This window comes from Saccopteryx bilineata, chromosome 5, assembly GCF_036850765.1.
Source record: "Saccopteryx bilineata isolate mSacBil1 chromosome 5, mSacBil1_pri_phased_curated, whole genome shotgun sequence".
Taxonomy (NCBI): Eukaryota; Metazoa; Chordata; class Mammalia; order Chiroptera; family Emballonuridae; genus Saccopteryx; species Saccopteryx bilineata.
Window position 1 is genome coordinate 240159429 of NC_089494.1, and position 18081 is coordinate 240177509.

General features: G+C 40.8%; 1 protein-coding gene across 4 annotated transcripts in view; it reads left to right on the forward strand.

Moving 5' to 3' along the window:
- The first annotated feature begins 7488 nt into the window (after window positions 1–7488).
- The window catches only part of ARAP2 (ArfGAP with RhoGAP domain, ankyrin repeat and PH domain 2), a 179100-nt gene continuing 168507 nt past the window's right edge, over window positions 7489–18081 (forward strand). For 2 of the 4 annotated variants that reach the window (XM_066279123.1, XM_066279126.1), the window contains exon 1: window positions 7490–8100. The gene's annotated coding sequence lies outside the window, so the exon portion shown is untranslated. Of the gene's footprint in view, window positions 8101–18081 lie in introns of all 4 variants that reach the window. The other 2 variants (XM_066279125.1, XM_066279124.1) reach the window with 2 other exon arrangements.

Here is an 18081-nt window from a genome sequence, read left to right on the forward strand (position 1 = left end):
GCACTTTTATTACCATTAGACAAATGTCAGGCTCTGAAGGCTCGGGATAGATTTAGACTTCCCATAGCGTTTCTATAGTGTGGAAGAGCAACACAGAATTCTGGCTTCTTCAAAGAAAGAGAGGATGAAATAGCAGGGCTCATGGGACCAGTTCCTCCTTCCAAATACACTAAATAAATGACTACACAGTCACATGGGCAGAATGTGTGTATGTGTCAGGGAGTGGGAGTAGGGATGGGGCAAAGAGAGGCCAGGAAGGTTAGAAAGTCCTTTCTCATGAAGTCAAGACTCGGAGTAGGGAAAAGCATTTCCTCTGTTCTCAGTTAAATTGTATTAATCTGGCCTGACCTGTGGTGGCACAGTGGATAAAGCATCAACTTGGAACACTGAGGTTGCCAGTTTGAAACCCTGGGCTTGCCCAGTCCAGGAAAGGGAAGCTTCTCTTCCCTTTCTCTGCCCCCCTAAAAATCAATAAATAAAATCTAAATTGTATTAATCTGAACCGTAAGCAATGATCATTTCTGAGGTTAAATACAGATGAATATCGCAAATTCATACAGTTTAAACATAATCATGCATGTATTGATATAATATGTTTTATACACATGAAATATATAAATAGATATGTAGGTATGTATACTATTAGTGTATGTGATATATGTGTTCATGTATACGTAGACCATACATATGTATGCAGGCATACTTTGTTTTGTTGTGTGTCGTTTTATGCATGTTACAGGGGTTTTGATTTTTACAAATGGAAGGCAAAACCCTTGAGTACCACTTATTGTGACACTCACTTTGTTATGGTTGTCTGAAACAGAACCTGCAGTATTTCTGACATATGCCTGTACTCTACTATATGTTATATGCAGGTCATACATATATTTATCTGTGTGATTATTTGTTGAATAGCTGCCTCTGCTATCACACTGTCACCTTCAAAAAGATAATGAAGTAGGCCTACTTTGTTTACCTCTGCATTTCTGTGACTCATCCCATCATATAATATCCACAAAACTCAGCTCAATGAATAATAGCTGCAAAGTATTCAACATGTTATTTGACTTATTTTAAGAACTCAATACTAGCTATTATGATGATCAAACTGCTGCTTCTGAGAAAATATCTGTAATATTCATGTATTCATTTTTGATCTGGGCTGTGTATGGCTAAGATTTCCATTTCACAAATCTGTAACCTTGCCTCAAGGGTCCCTCCTATAGCTTGTCTATCACGGAGCGTAATTCCAGGCAATATCCCATAGTTGCCACCTCCACAGCTCCTAAGGGTTAGCCTCAAAAAGCAACAGGGCAAGAAGGGACTAGAGCAGGGGTCCCCAAACTACGGCCCGCGGGCCACATGCGGCCCCCTGAGGCCATTTACCCAGCCCCCTCCGCACTTCTGTAAGGGGCATCTCATTCATTGGTGGTCAGTGAGAGGAGCATAGTTCCCATTGGAATACTGGTCAGTTTGTTGATTTAAATTTACTTGTTCTTTATTTTAAATATTGTATTTGTTCCCGTTTTGTTTTTGTTTTTTTACTTTAAAATAAGATATGTGCAGTGTGCATAGGGATTTGTTCATAGTTTTTTTTATAGTCCGGCCCTCCAACGGTCTGAGGGACAGTGAACTGGCCCCCTGTGTAAAAAGTTTGGGGACCTCTGGACTAGAGTAAATTCGAGACAGTAAGTCCTGTCCTAAAAGGCCTTCCAATTCCTCCAAACTTGCTTTGTGAAAATGTAATTTCAGTGCAATCAAGTATTAATTTTTCAAGAGAAACTGAAATCCATATTTTAGTGTAAAATCTTCTAAATTGGAGAACCTAATTAAAAACTGCTAAACTCTATGTGGTCTGAAAGATACTGGGACTTCATTCCACCCACAAGCAGCTAGTTTGTGACCTCTGCTTTGGGGGCCATTGTCTATCAACTTTGGGGGATTCTATCAATCCTTTTTTTGTTTTTCATTTACCTTTTACATGGATATTTGTTCTTTTCAGGTTAGTTTTTTTTGTTTTTTGTTTTTTTACAGAGACAGAGAGTGAGTCAGAGAGAGGGATAGACAGGAACAGACAGACAGGAACGGAGAGAGATGAGAAGCATCAATCATTAGTTTTTCATTGCACGTTGCAACACCTTAGTTGTTCATTGATTGCTTTCTCATATGTGCCTTGACCGCGGGCCTTCAGCAGACCAAGTAACCCCTTGCTGGAGCCAGCGACCTTGGGTTCAAGCTGGTGGGCTTTTGCTCAAACCAGATGAGCCCGCGTTTAAGCTGGCGACCTCAGGGTCTCGAACCTGGGTCCTCGGCATCCCAGTCCGACGCTTTATTCACTGTGCCACCGCCTGGTCAAGCTCAGGTTAGTTTTTTTAACAGCTGAACTTAATTGCTTTGTAGGAGATCTATTTCTAGCTATTGTTTTTTGTATTTTTACCTCTTCATCTTTTGCTTCTCTAAATCTCTACCTCTTTGTTTTCTTGATGTCAGAAAAGCTTTCAGATTGATTATCTATTATTATAAGAGAAGAATTTTTAGCAAAAAGAAAAAAATGGAACTGGTTAGTATGTTCAAGCTACAGTAAAATAAGTAGAATTTTGTGATGTGTTTAGTAAGTTCAATTTCAGAAATATATGGAAAAAATTGACATGACAAAATGGAAGCAATGATTTTACACTCAGTTGATATATTTAATCTACAAATCCACTGGGCAATAATAAGGTTTTCTGGGTTTCTCTTAAAAATTATTTTTCCTTGAGGAACTTTTATCCATAAAAAAGATTAACTTACCGTGTTAGCAGTATTTGAAACTACTGGAGGTCAACAACACTAAAATAGGATCAATTTTTTTCATAAAATTAATATATTCTAAACTATGAGAAAAAATACCACTGTAACCAAACTATAACAGTATTCACTTAAATTTTTTATTATGTATATATATATATATAAATATAAAAATGCTCTCTGAGAATTATTTAAACATAGATTTTTACCAAATATCACTTTGCTCTGTTTCCTTGCCTATCTGCAAAAACCTAGTATAATAATTTTGAGGGCATTTCAAATCAAAATTAAATTCAACCTGTATAGCACTGTCAATACAAGTAACTTACATGAAGTGATGATGACATAAACATCTGTGATCAAGTTCATGAACGTGTAAGACAATGTCAGCTATGTCACGACTGTTGCCTGGCCAACAGCAGTTGAAAACAGCAACTCTTAAAACTTGTAACAGAGTACCAAAAGGAGTCAACCTTATGAATATAAGTATTTCAAGCTAATAAAAAGAAAACATTCATCTAAGGCTATATAATAGGTACTTCAGAAAAGTCAAATAGTAGGAAAGCTTCCAGGTACCCATAGTATCAATACAAAGCAGACTGACTTTACTGGAGTACTGAGAGTACTCCAGTAGAGGTGATGGTACTTCTGGGATACAAATAGTAGTAACAAAAGCTTCTCAATATCCACAGTGCAAAGCCCACCAATAAACCCAATAACAGTAAAATCAAAAGGCAGTGGTAAAATCCAAGAGAGTATTAGATACGCCTGAACATAAGACACCTCATTTTTGCTTAAAATTAGGCATCAGAAAAGATGTCCCTGTGTTCAAAACTTGAAAACTCTTCTCTGAGGCATCACAGCAGAATGCTTAAGGCATAGAATTTGAATCTATATTATCTGGGTTCAAATCCTTTCTATCTTATTTACTGCTCATGAGTTCTTAGATGAGTTCACCTTTTTATGTCTTGGTTTCCTCACTGGCTAAAAAAGAGATAATGATTGCTCCTACCTCCATGTCCTGTTGAGAGGATTAAGAGTTTATAATGTATGATACACAGAATCTATATCACATGATCTCTTTTTGTCTTCAATTATTGTACATTAATCTAAACTGCAAACTACAAACTGCTGCAGTAGAGGGTGGTGAGTGTAGCATGAAAAACCCTCAAATCAATCCTGGTGTAGAATCCATACAGAGGAAATCTGACAAAATTGTTTAAAATACAAAGAGGCACAGATATTTAAAACAGATTAAGTAATTATTATTGGGCTATGACCCACAATTTTAAGTGTCCCATATTAGTGCAAGTACTCTTTTAAAAATCATTCAAAAACCAAATATAGGTGGAGATCACTAATGTACTTATTTAAGATGAAGGAGAACAACAACATCTTAATATAAAGCAAATGGAAATCTGGTTTGTAATAAAATTCCCAGTGACAGAAGCATAAAAGCATTCAGAAAAGTAGATACTGTCAAAAATATAAACCGAAGTGAAAAAAATACCCACTGTTGATTCAAAATGTGGCTTTCATGATGAAGTCATTGATGCCAAGTCGCTTGTTAAAATTTGAATAAATCTATTTATAAAATATGAATATTAAAGGCAGTATTTATACATTAATGTATACTTACTTCATTTTTATGTTTCTCTGAAATGATGAATTAAGTATTAAAATAAATAAGCAGAAATGCCTATTTTATCTATATCTCTACAATTTTATAATTAGCAAAAATAATATTGAGTTTTCCTAAGGGAACAATGAAGAGATTACTTTAAATTCTGTTTTGTAAATAGTTCTGGGCAGCAGGGATTTGGAAAGGCTTGAAAGAAACTTAAAATGAAGCCAGGAAAGAGCCATATAAATAGAATTCTACTGGAATCCAAAGAAAAGGCAATTGCTGAAGAATAACTGTAGAGAACAGAACAGAACTAAATATATGAAGGGACTTCTATTTTCTAGGCGACTTAGATATGTCGTCATATTAAATTCTCAGAGGTATTATTTCCAGTTTACAGATAGCGAAATTGAGGCTCAGAGAAATTAACAAGTTTGCTCAACATGCCACAACCCACACAATTAGGTTTCATTTGAATGCAGGCCCTTTCAGTTCTAGCGCTGTACTTTCCTGTAAGAGACAAGACAGTGCAGAGAGTGGATAGAGGCCACCGGGCTGAATTTCTCTCTCCCTAATGGTCCTAATTGGTGTACATTGCTCAACCTCCCTTTCTTATCATGAGGCTGTTAACACCATCTCTTCAAGGAACTGTTGAGATAATTAAATGAGCTTTTACAAGTAGAGTGCTGGGAACAGCAACTGGCTTGTAAATGCTCTAAGGTTAGCTAGCCTCAGTGATGTACAGAAAGGTTAAAGAATAAAAGCAGAGAGAGGAAGAGGAGAGGATTTCCAGTCTTTTACATTCCTCAGAAGCAGAGGGCATTCTGGGTAGGAGGAGCAAAGATACAAAGTTTGGGAAGGACATAGCTGTACTGGCTCTCTTACTCAAAATTTAAGAAATGGGTGGGAGTGGATCATTTTGGAATAAATCCAGCCTAGATATGTTCCTGTTGGGAACATATACTCCAATGGCCTTGGCAGTAAACAGATTTTCATACCTCGAGTTAATTTTCCTATTTTGCTCCCTTAATGCCCCACTATGAAGGTTGCTACATAAATAATTTACAAGCCTACAAATAGTGCAACTTAGTTGTATTCAATTTATTCACTATTTATTATTTAATCTTCTTAAGTCTCAAGCCTATATTTATAAAACTGGGGGAAATTTTTCAAATAATACAGTTGTATATATACAACATATATGTTACATGTTTGTTTGGCTGGAGCCTGGTATGATTAATGGGTAATTAATAAAAGGTTTTTTCCCCCATATTTCCTTTGCTCTTTATTTTCCTCTATATATTAAGGTTCTTAAAACGAGAATACAGGTATAACCAATGTATGTGTTCAATAGGGGAGCCTGTTTTCTTCACTTTCCAAAGCTATTATTAAATCTTCAGCATGCATCCCAGCTCTGAACTTTATTTCCCTTCCGAGAAGATTGTAAATTCAGAGGTGGCTTGTATAAGCTAGCCACTGTATTCTCAAACTATCAAAAAAGTAAGTGTTCAATAAATTTCTTAAATAAATCACTGACTGACAAGGAACTAAGACACTTGCCAACAGGCACAACTTCCCAATTAGTTTATAAAATCTACCAAGAGAAGTAACTTGAGGACAAAACAATGCTTGACATTCTGACGTACCATAATCGCTGTAAGAAGAACCCACCTTGTTCAGAAAGAGATGTAAGATGGCTTACAAAAATAAAAAGAAATGAAAAGTATGTGGGAACTCTGGGAGGGAGAGAAAAAAAAACCCAGGAAACAAGAGTATGGACTGCAAATGAAGCAAAGCCAGGAAAGAGCTACATAAATAAAATTCTCATGGAATTAAAAAAAAAAAAAAAAGGAAGAAGAAGACAATTCTCGAGGTTCAGAAAATGTTAAAAAAAACTGTCCTGGTAGAAATCGAGTTTGCTTTGGAGTATTTAAGTTAAAATAAACTGGGGATTTGGGGTCTGGGTAGCTGCCTGGCTGATCCAGGGGCCCTGGGAGCAAGAGAGGGCTTTCTGGTGGGCACGTATTTTGATGAAAGTTGAGGTCTCCCAAGCTCCTGGGCAGCCTCCCACTCGCGGGACTTCACCAATGATCTCATTTTCATAATTAAGCTCACCACTTTCCCTAACTGCCTCATTTCCATCTACAGGTACAGGGGAAAGATAAGGGCAATTGCATATTTTAAGAGAGAGAACTTCAGGTACAGGCAGTCTGTGAAGAGACGATTATTTTACAAACAGAAACAAAAATGAAGGGTTGGCCTTTGAACTCATGGCAAACAAGTGGATTTTAGAAACTCTTTGGACTGGGCGTGCACAGGTTTGGTGTGTGGTTTTTGTTTTGTTTTTGATCCTCTTATTTTCTTTTGCTGCCTCATTATCACTTTAAGAGCAGAGTGTCAACTCCAAGGGGAAATATCTTTCCTGGCTCTAACAATCTCCAGTGCCACAAGGACCGGGGCATGGTTATCTCTCCCCGCCAGCAGAAAAGTCTAGAAAGGGGAACTTAGAAAATCACTGAGGAGGCTGTATTTCTTAGGGGAAAGAGTTTAGATCTAGGTTGAAAATCACCTGGAGCCTTTAGAGCTGTGTCTGCTTGAGCAAGTTGCTCTGCCTCGCAGACTCATTAAGTAGAACGTGGAGATATTAACCCTTTCCTCTCAGGGGTGACTTGCAGGAGAATCCTAGACAGTGGGCTCTGCTTAACCAGCAAGCACAAGGTTTGGTCCACAGACTGATTCTCGGGCCCAAGGAATGTAACCTTGCTAAGAAGCAGCCTGGGAAAATGAGCGCCCTAGGTGCGTCTTAAGTTTGGGCAACGCCGAGGCGGCATGGAAAGTAGTCAGCAGAGTAACACTAATAATCAGTGGCGGTGAGGTTCCGCCCTATTGACAGCAACCCCCCATCAGGGAGCACCGACAACCCAACCCGCCCGCAGGAGCCGGGAGTGGCCCCCGGCATCTCCCTCCCGGGAGGTCATCGCCCCGCCGACCTCCGCTCCCGATGCGCCCTCGCAGCCTCGCCAGCCCCGCCGGTCCGGAGCCCCCGGCCCGAGGCGCTCCAGGTGGCGAGGGTGCCAGGCGCGGTCAAGTCGCGCCGGACTGAGTCAGCCGCCCAACTATGCGGCGGAACCAGGACGGCCAGCTCGGCCGCCCCCGCCGCTGAGCCCCGCCACCCCCGCGCGGGGCACCAGCTCCCCGCCCCCGCGGGCCGGGAGGAAGCAGCCGAGGCGCGGCGCCGAGCACCTGGGCCGGGAGCCGGCGGCGGGCGCGGCGCTTCCGGAGCTGCGCGCTCCCCGCCTCCAGGTGCGGCGGCCGAGTGACAGCGCCGCCCGCGTGGCCGCCGTCCGGGCAGCCGGCGGGGACCGGGAAGGAGGAGGCCCTGCGCCAGGGACCGACGGGGGAGGACGGGGGAGGACGGGGGAGGACGAGCGAGCAGGGCGGGCAGAGACGCCGGCGCCCGCGCTCCCCTCCGCCCGCCTCGCCTCCCGAGCCTGGCGGCCCTCGCGCAAGGCGAGTCCCAGGGGCCACGGGGTGGGCGGGCGGCGCGGACCGGGCCGGTGTGGGAGCCCCGTCTCCGGTCCGGCCGAGGCTTTTCGGGTAAATTTCCAGAGCTCGAAGTGCTGGGCTCTGGTTTCAGCCCCTTGGATTTCGCTCCCGCGTGTGGGCGTCTGAAAGGAAACCAGAAGCGGGTAAGTGATACAAAAACCCCACTTACTAATGCGGTTTGGTCCGCGGTGGTGACAATCCGGATAGACAGTCAGCATCCCCCTCCATCACCCCTCCCCAAAGGAACAATAAACAGAGAGGAGCCACCCTTGAGCGAGTTTCAGGCGCCAAGTTCTTTACTCGGTAGAGAGGATGAGTTTGCCCTGATCTCCCAGCTCCCCCGCACCCTGCTCGCTGTACGTCGTGAGACGACAGGCCTGTGAATTCACTTTAATTACAGTCATTTGGCTTCCACCTGGCTGAACCGAGCACCGTGCCCGGCGACCTGTCGGCAGTGAGTGGAGCAGATTGATCTTTCTCTTTTACTTTTGGAGACAGGTCCCTTGGGGGAAATGGGTGTCCATCACATTAAGTAAAGTAAGTTCATCTTGGCTTGTTTTCTTAAGCACTTCCCTCTGCCTCCTTGCGGCGAGCTGGGATTATTTTGCAGTGGGGGGAAGCCTTCGTGAAATTGTATTGTAAACTATATAACCTTTGATAATTAGAGGAAAATACAAGCTCGTTTATGTGGAATAAGGTTCTAGGCTGTTGCAAGTTTGTATGGTGATAGCAACAATTTATTTAGTTTGGCAAGGTTGTCCTTGAAGTAGGCTGCTCAGTGGAATGTATCCTTTTGGTTAAAAAAAAAAAGTGTATTGAAAAGAAACTATTTTTAAAATTACCTTTAATCGGATGTTATTTTGATTACCAATAATAGTATTGTACTTACAAGCGCGGTATTGATTTTCCCGCACTTAAGCACTCTGCATCCCAGCGACTTTGTGGAACTTTGCCCGAAAGTAATTGGAGGGTGAAGTTATGGCTGTTTTAAAAAGGAAGCTAACTTTTTTTTTTAAGGAAATAGAAAAATACCTCTAAACTTTTAGTGATGAGTTTCGTGCACGTACAAGAGACATACTGAGGGAAAATTCTCATGACATTCCACTGTATAACAAAGTTTAAGAAAAAGAAAGAAAAAGTAAAATGGGTCATAGAACTAGGCTAGAGCTTTAAGTGGAAATCTCTCCCAGTCTCCTTCAGAAGTAGGTTTACAGTTGTTAATGTGGAAAACAATACAATAATTAATAAATAATACATGAATAAACTCTTGAGTTTCCCGTACACACAACTGTAAACCTACTTTTGCCCATCTTGTATATTTAACACGTTGAAAGTGAGTCTTAAAACCGGGAGTGTCTTTTTATGGACTTGATTTGCCAGTATCAAAGATTTATTTAAATTAAAATACCTAAAGGGTAAATCAAATGACTCATATAAACTTATTTACCTCAGCACAAGTGTGTCTGTGTTTTTTCCTTCTTCTGTAAGCCTGTCAAATTTTGTGTGTTGTGCAAAGAAGGAGAATCAGATGGTACATTTGAAACAAACTCATAATCCTCAATCACTACATCTTTCTAGCAGTGTGAGGCTCATAGATTTTTGGTTACTACTTTTCAATTTAACTCTTCTTAGTTACTGTGGTTAAGTATAGGATTCATATTATAATGAATTGCTATTTTCTTGTAAACTCTAAGAGACTATGATGTTTAAGAAACTGCTTACTACTCTGGAGTATAGACCTCATGATATCCAAAAAGGTATTTTGTCTTGTTTGTTACTTTCTACCCCACCTCTCTGCAACTTTGACAGAGTGTGGTGACAGATGCTATAAAAATGTTAAGTATAAATGATCATCATTGCTATGATAGCCTTATTTTAATGAGTGTTTTTTTCCTTATTTATTTATTGACTATTAAATCCAATCTTTTCACTTACTCTAAACAGAAGGGTTTAAAAAATCCTCTGTAAAATATTAATAAGGTAGAGAAAGTTGGAAATATTTCTCAGTTCTGGCGAGAAGTGACTGATGAAAGATTAGAGGCTATGAGATGTCTTTTGTGTGCGTGTGTGTGTGTGTGTGTGTGTGTGAGAGAGAGAGAGAGAGAGAGAGAGAGAGAGAGAGAAATCCTAGACCCCTGTAGTTGATCATTTTAGGTTTCTGTTAAAACATTGCGTGGATTAAATATTTCATGATAGTTAAACCATTTTGCTCACTTATTTCCTTAATTGAACTGTCAGTGTATTCTCTGCACTTGTTCTTTTCTGGCTAGAAATTTGATCTGTGAAATTTTGTTGCAGTTTTGACTCAGCATAACCTTATTTCCTTAGCCTAGCCCTGGAAGAAGCAAAGGAGTCCTGATCTGAGTTAAAGAAATCATTTTGAGAAGCTTTAGAGGTAAAAGTACCAGTGAAGAAATCGGGAGAAGTATGTTTCTGTCGTATACCATTTTTGTACAAAGGTGCGTGGGTAGGCGAGGGAATACTTAGGGAAGGGCTGATAAGAGTGCATCTGCCTTCATAGTTCTCACCACAGTGGGATGCAAAAAGGACTGTTACATTGCATAGCTTTAAGAAAGGACAGAATGGTTTAATCCTTTGGAGTTATAGAAATGATCAAGAAAGAGAAATGTGGTCTCCATGCTGATTATCAGTGACTTGGGCTTCTAGGGTGATCTTGGTGAATGTGGTTAACAAGATGCTTTCTTCTTCATTTTTAATAATATCTATAAATATTTATGATTTCAGCAACAGAGAAAAGAAGAGAGAGAGAGAGAACAGGAACATTGAGCTGTTCCTGAATGTGCCCTGACTGGGGATCAAACCTGTTACCTTTCTGCTTTGGGAAGATGCTCTAAGCAGCTGAGATATCTGGTCAGGGCAATCATTGCCAAAGTGCTTTCACAGTATCTTGATGAAGTTCAGAATCCAGCCTGCTCTTCAAGGCCTTCCATGACCAATTCCAGCTTTCTTTATGGCATCACCGCCTTTTATTAAACCCTTGGGCCCTCCCAGCTACTCTCACTCCGTGCTGTTGCCTGAAGACCTCTCCTCCTGTGCCCCCCTTTGGGAATTCCTTCCACTTAAGATGCTGCTCTCTTCTGCTACATTTCTCCCACACTTCTTGAAGCTCCTTTCCATAACTCCTTCACTAAGCGCTCCATCCTCAAGGCTCAGATTACTGCATATTTCACTTAACTTTCATTAAACTGGAGACTTTGAGAGTTCCTTGGCGTTCCATGAAAGATGATGGTGCTTCTTCTCTCTGTACTTTAAATGTAAACCAGGTGAAAGTCAAGGTTACAAAATTTGATTTGATTTTTCTTATCTTTACTATTTGAGTGCTATTTTGGGTACATCATAATCTTCCAAGTTTGATATTCCTTCTTTACTGGTGTTTATTGCTGTAGTAGAGAATTGACTGTTTCTAGGCGTGCTATTTTCCTGTGCTTGTAGCTGTGTCTAATCTGCCCTTTTGGTTTTAAACTCCTTGAGGGAAGACCTTGCATCTTCACTTTCTTTGTAGCACTTAAGTCTTCTCAAATGAGCTTGTAGGTGCTGTTATCTTGAACTGCAAATATTTCCTGCTGTTATCTTGGAGAGAGTAAACTGTGTTCCTTAAATATTTATTGAATGAATAGCAATTGTAACAAATGAATCAACAAATTGGGAGACATTTGCTGAGGTATCCTCTTTTTCTAACAAAAAGAGACTGACAGTTACAGAACCACTAGGAATAAGCCCTCAAATTCAGTTGGAAAAGAGGTCAGGGTGCTATTTATAAATGCAAAGAGAGGAAACGGTTCACAGTAGGCTATTTTGAAACATCTGGTTGTTAGTCTAAAAATGCAGCTCAAATTCAGAGAAATGATGGGTTACACACTTGTATTAAATTTTAAAATATGTATATATATAAAGTGCGCATGTTATAAGTGTATATTTTAAAATCTGTTTATTGAAATATAATGTTAGTTTTGATGTGAGTAAATTAAGCTATGTTCAGTGTAGCATGAAATGGAACACAATCTTGAAGAACACATGCCTGTGTTTATATCAAGCGTTCTAAGCGGTCTGATTCCCCTTCCTGCTAGATGTGGCCAGATTGCAGAGAGGGTAGGAGAGAGCTGGCACAGGGCAGAGGTAGCTGTTCAGGTCAGAGGGGCACACAGCTGGCAGTCCTCCACAGGGATGCAGGCTTCACTTAGTACTTTTAATTATCCCTGCTTCTGCTCTAGTAGGAACTCAGGAAGACAAAGTCTTTCTCTGGTTGCCCAAGATTTATGGCTGTGCTTTAAAGATCTCTAATGGAAAATAAGTCTCAAACATTTGCCAGTTAACTTAAAATCTAGGTGGACAGCTTGAAAGAGAAAAGGCTTACTGAAGTTAAGTGAAGCTAAGGAGATTATCAACCACATAATTATTAAGATACTATCTATAAAACCTAACCTAGGTACTACTTAACGCCACTGATAACTTCTCATAACAAGTAAAGGAATTATCACTTCCGGCCTTCACTGGATGTGGAAGTAGATATTAAGTTCCATATTTTGAAAGAGTTGTATTTTTCAGATTGCACAGTACATAAAGTAATCAAAACATAACTTAGAACAGTAATGCCTCCTTGATCCAAGCCACAAATGCCTTTGCCCAGAGCCTAGCTATTTCAAAACTCAGCAATGCTTATTATTACTTGCCAGGGTCTGTTCTAACATCTTTATGTATATTTACTTATTTCATCCTCAAAGCAGTCCTGTGGTGTAGGCACTGTTGTCATCACTGCTTACACATGACAACAGTGAGGCTCAGAGAAATAAAGGAACCTTCCCAAGGCCATACACCCAGCGCACAGCAGAGCTGGGATCCCTGGTAATCACTGGTCTCTGTCCCAAGTCTGAGGTCTTCGGGAAGATCATTATTCTCACTACTCTAACCACATCTGTATTTTACTAAATTAATAAAACTGTTTACTGCTGTGTTAGGTGCTTTGTAGGTTTATTAGAGGAATAATTTACAGTGTAAATTAAAGGAATGTAATATTACTAGGTGGGCAGAAGAATACCAGTCAAACCAAGTTCAGTAATCTATTATGAATATGACCCAGTGCATATTGAATATAACAGATGAAGTGATAATAATAGCCAACATTTATAATTCATGTCAGGTACTGTTACATATACCTTACATATATTACTTAATGCTAATATTAATCCTATTAGATGTGAGGTAAGTTATCCTTATTATACAGACAAGCAAACTGAGCCAGGGAAGTTAAATAATGTAATCAAAGCGCACAGTTAACAAGTGGTGAAGACCAGACTTGGATTCAGGCAGCCTGGTCCCCGAGCACTGTGCTGCTGTCTCTGTGTGTGGAATCAGTGAGGAATTATGGGGGAACAGAATAGGTAGAGAAGATTTCTGCATGTGGTGGGATACACTTGTGAGACTTGAATTGGTTGCCACAGCAGAGGAAAAAGCCAGTGTATGCACGGGGAGTTCCATTTAAACAAAAAAGCTGAAAGCCCAGATCTCTAGTCAGTCTCCCTGCCTCCTCCTTATTGTGATAAACACAGTGTTCAACTACTTTTAAGTGTATAGTTCAGTAAAAGCATTAAGTATCCATACACTGTGGTGAAACAGATCTCCAGAGCTTTTCCATTGTGCAGAACCGAGCCGCTGTATCCATTGAACCCCACCCTCCCCTGCTGCTGGCCCCTGGTAAGCACCATCCTTTTATGAATTGGACTACTTAATATACGTCATGTAAGGAGAACCAAACCGTCCTTTTTAGACTGGTTTATTTCCTTTAGCATAATGTCCTCAAGGTTCATCCATGTTGGTAGCATATTGCAGAATTTCCTTCGTGTTTCACACTGTATAGTATTCAATTGTATATATTTAGCATATTTCGTTCATCCCTCAGCACTTGGGTTGCTCCAGATCCCTGTGTTCTTTTGCATCACATTCAAAGTTAAACCTTTAAAGCCATGGTTAAGTACCTTTTCAAACAGTGCTCCAATACTTTCTGTTACAGTCAAGCAGTTTTTTCTATCCCATCACCATTGACTCCTCAGGTGGGCAGTGAATTCTTTGGCCGTAATCGATTATGTCATTTTGTTTTCATACTGTTGTCTTACATAGTTCTTCATTAACTGCCTTTCTGCAATGATAGGTGCAAAATAAATTTTAATAAACTAAATTCTATGTTAACGTTTCTTTATACGGTAACTTCAAAGGTGTTCTCCCTTAATTTGTCTTTGGTTCTTCAATCTCAAACAATTAAATGTAAACAAATGTAGGTTTCCATATTTAACTACTTACATGGACACATATACCCACAATCAAATTGAAAAGGTGTCTGAAACTTGGGTTGGCCAGGCATGGTGTAGTTAAATAGTGTTTCTCTAGTGCAGGGGTCCCCAAACTTTTTACACAGGGGGCCAGTTCACTGTCCCTCAGACTGCTGGAGGGCCGGACTATAACAAAAACCATGAACAAATCCCTATGCACACTGCACGTATCTTATTTTAAAGTAAAAAAAACAAAACGGGAACAAATACAATATTTAAAATAAAGAACAAGTAAATTTAAATCAACAAACTGACCAGTATTTCAATGGGAACTATGGGCCTGCTTTTGGCTAATGAGATGGTCAATGTGCTCCTCTCACTGACCACCAATGAAAGAGGTGCCCCTTCCGGAAGTGCGGTGGGGGCGGATAAATGGTGTCAGGGGGCCGCAGTTTGGGGACCCCTGCTCTAGTGGCTATAAGTGCCCAACTAGACAGTCAGAGGAGAGAGAAATATGAAGTCCTTCACTCCCCCTCAGCAGCTGAATCAGCTGTGTAACTCCTAGGCAGCACAGGTGGTGGCGTCTGACTCTCAGAACTCTGGTTCCACTGTTTACAGGGGCTTGGGGAGTGAGACTTCCCTCCTAAGGCAGCTCTGAGGATGACACAGATGGTTTGTTAACACTCCACGGATACTGGCTATTATTGTTAACAATGCGAGTCTGGGAGAGAATGAAAGAGGTTGGATGTGTTTTGATGGAGAGAAAGTAGTGGTCAAGGTAGAGAGCACAGAGGCAGTGGAGGTCAGAGCACACACAGGCAGTGGAGGTGACCACAGTGAAGAGTGATGGCCAGATTGAGGAAATTGGGTTTCCTGTAAGGGGTTTAATGGGAGGGGGGTAGTGTTGCCCCAAGCTGATGTAGGCGAGTGGATGTTAGAGGAGAGGGTGCTAAGTGACCGGTGAACCGGGGACTGAGCTCTTAGGTTGGAACAGTAAGTTAGGATCCTTGACCTGTGACCTTCTGCAGTCTGCTCATACTATGTGATAGAGTAATACGACAACAAGTATATTTTCTCAAAACCACTTCCTCTTCTGCATAGTTGTGGGGAACAAAGTAGAACATGTTGACTTTGTGAATACTTGGAGTTAAAGTGTTGGTATTAAATAGCGAGTTTACTTGATAAGCAAATACCACAATACCTATTTTTGGGGGGACTATATTGTGTACTGTCACAAAGGTGCAATCCTTTAAGATCTGTCACCTGAACTAATTAGTTCAGCAAGTTATCCAGATGGAGCTCCCTAATTCTTTTTTAAAGGATTAGTTATTTTTCCACAATAAGTTTATTAGCATTTAAAGGCAGGGACACTTCTCTTACCTCTAGTGCCAGACACCCTATGGGAGTACTGAAAGATGGTATTAATCCCCTTTCCTAACTACTGGTGCCACTCAGCTCTTAGGACCAGCAAAAGCATCTTCTTACACGTTTCTGGATTTCCCCCAGGGAGATGGTTCCACTCTATTGAGAATCATCTCCTTGTATTCTGAAATACAATCAACTATCATTGTTCTTACAATCTGTAAGATTTGTATTGATAACATTAAAAAGTTTCACTATTCGTGCGGCAGTTTAATTTCTTTTTATTTGGTATTTTCTGAGGTTCCTTTCAGTTCTGTGATTCTGTGACTGTTAAACCTGTTATTTTGACACATTTGCAGCTTCTAAAGAATCTGAGGTTATGTTTCTCATTTTAAAATGTTATGCTTTGAAAAATGTGGATTAAATTTATGACCAAATTCAATTGTACTATGTTAGTTTTTCCTTCCTATAAGATATTGGAGTTGGGAATAGGTGATTCCAGAAGTTATTAGCATTGAATAATTAATGACCTTCTGGTTAAAGGGAGACCCATGGTTTTCAGTTGTTCTGTTTCCTAACTAGACTAGGAGAAATGACAAAACTGCGCTGGTGGTGGCTGGGGGTGGGGTGGGGAGGGGGTCACTGTAGTGGTTTTCCTTACTTGAGGCATTGGGATGGGGAAGGCTGTTCCAACCCATGAGTTGTTAAATACCCCATGGGTGGTTGGTATGTTTTCAGCTGCCCTCCTGCCAATCCCTAACTCCTGATGTGATTTCTTTTTTGTGGTTAGATGAATTAGAGAAGTCTGTGTTTGAATCCTGTCTCTGCTCCTTACAAATCTGGTGACCTAAATAGACAAAACTTGAAAAGTATACTTTCCACTCTTAAATCTCAAAGCTGGGAAGAACTCATTGTTTGCTAACATTTACTGAACACCAGCTATGTGCCTGACAGTGTTCAAACTTAAGGGCTGGAGCATTGGACAAGACAAGGTTTCTGCCCTCTTGGAACAGGCCACTGATGTCCGGGAGTAACAAATGCCATGGATATAGATAAAGCAAGGTTAAGGAGTACTGAGGCACAAGGCATGCTTCTGTGCATCAGGGGATTAGGGAAGGCCTCTGTAAAGGGGCCTGTGTGAGCAGAGACTTGCTCAGGTGATGGAGTGAACCATGAGTCACTGATATATGTGGAGGAAGCAGACTGAAAAAGAGATGGAAAGGCGAGAGCTAAGGTCGTGAGGTGAGAATAGGACTGAGGCCAACTTGGTGGCCATGGAGTACTGGAGGGGGAAAGCCAGGGACAGCTGAGAAGTCTCAGGGAATGACTTTTGTTACAAACTACGTCATCTGGCTGCTATATTGAGAATATATTGTGTGTGTGTGGAGGAGCGTAGGGTAGGAGACCAGGACAGAATCTGAACTATCAATCAGGAGGCTGTTGTCATGGTGTAAGATACATCAGATAATGGCTTGGACTGGGATGTGAGCAGGGCAGGTGGTGAGAAGTAGTCACTTCAGGATGTAGGTCCAGGGTGCAGTGCTCAATGAAATAATAAGATCATGCTTAAGTGATATTGCAAGCCAGGCATACAGTAGGTGCTCCTGAATGTTTCTTCCCTTTTACTTCTTCTTCCTGTTGGAAATGGGGGAGGATGGGATGGCCAGATGCGCCACCACATCGGTCATGCCAGCTGCACATTCTCTAAACATGTTCTGCATGCCCGTCATCCATTAAGTTTATAAACACATAATTTGACTGGAATTTATTGGGTAATTTATATAGGCTGGTCATCATCCTGGCAGAGTTATTAGTTTATAATGGGATAAGAGAAGGTAATTCTAACGGCCGACAGTTATGTAGCATTTGTTGTGTGCAGTTGGTGTTCTAAACCCTTGCAGCAGCTCTGTGAAGTAGGTACTTATTACTCCCATTTTCCTGATGAACAAACTGAGCCAGAGAGAGGGGGGGAATTGGGATTTGACCCAGGTTGTTCATTCAGCTCCAGAATCTTGGCTTTTGCACTATATTACCCCACTTCTGTAGGTTACTATCGAATGAATAAAATATAATTAGTGCTCTAACAAGTAACTGCTGTGGGACTATAAAGAAGAGAGTTCTATTTCTTGTTCAGTAGAAACCTTGTGATGGAAGTAGCATTTGAGTGAGACTTCAAAGAATGGGAAAGATTTCAGCTGTGGGAAGATAATGACTGCAGTGATGAAAAGAAATAATTATAATGATGGTGGTGAATGTTTGCTAAGCACTTAGCATATTCTAAGCACTATTTTAACACCAACAGATGGATTATCTCATTTAATCTTAACCGGTGCAGAGGTACCTTTGAATGTTTCCATGTTATGGTTAAGAAAACCGACATACATACCTGTGCCTATGTTTACACTGCTAGAAAGTGGAGGAGGTAGGACTTGAGTCTGACTTCCCACTCGTGGACAGCGTGTTAGGAGGAGAAGGATG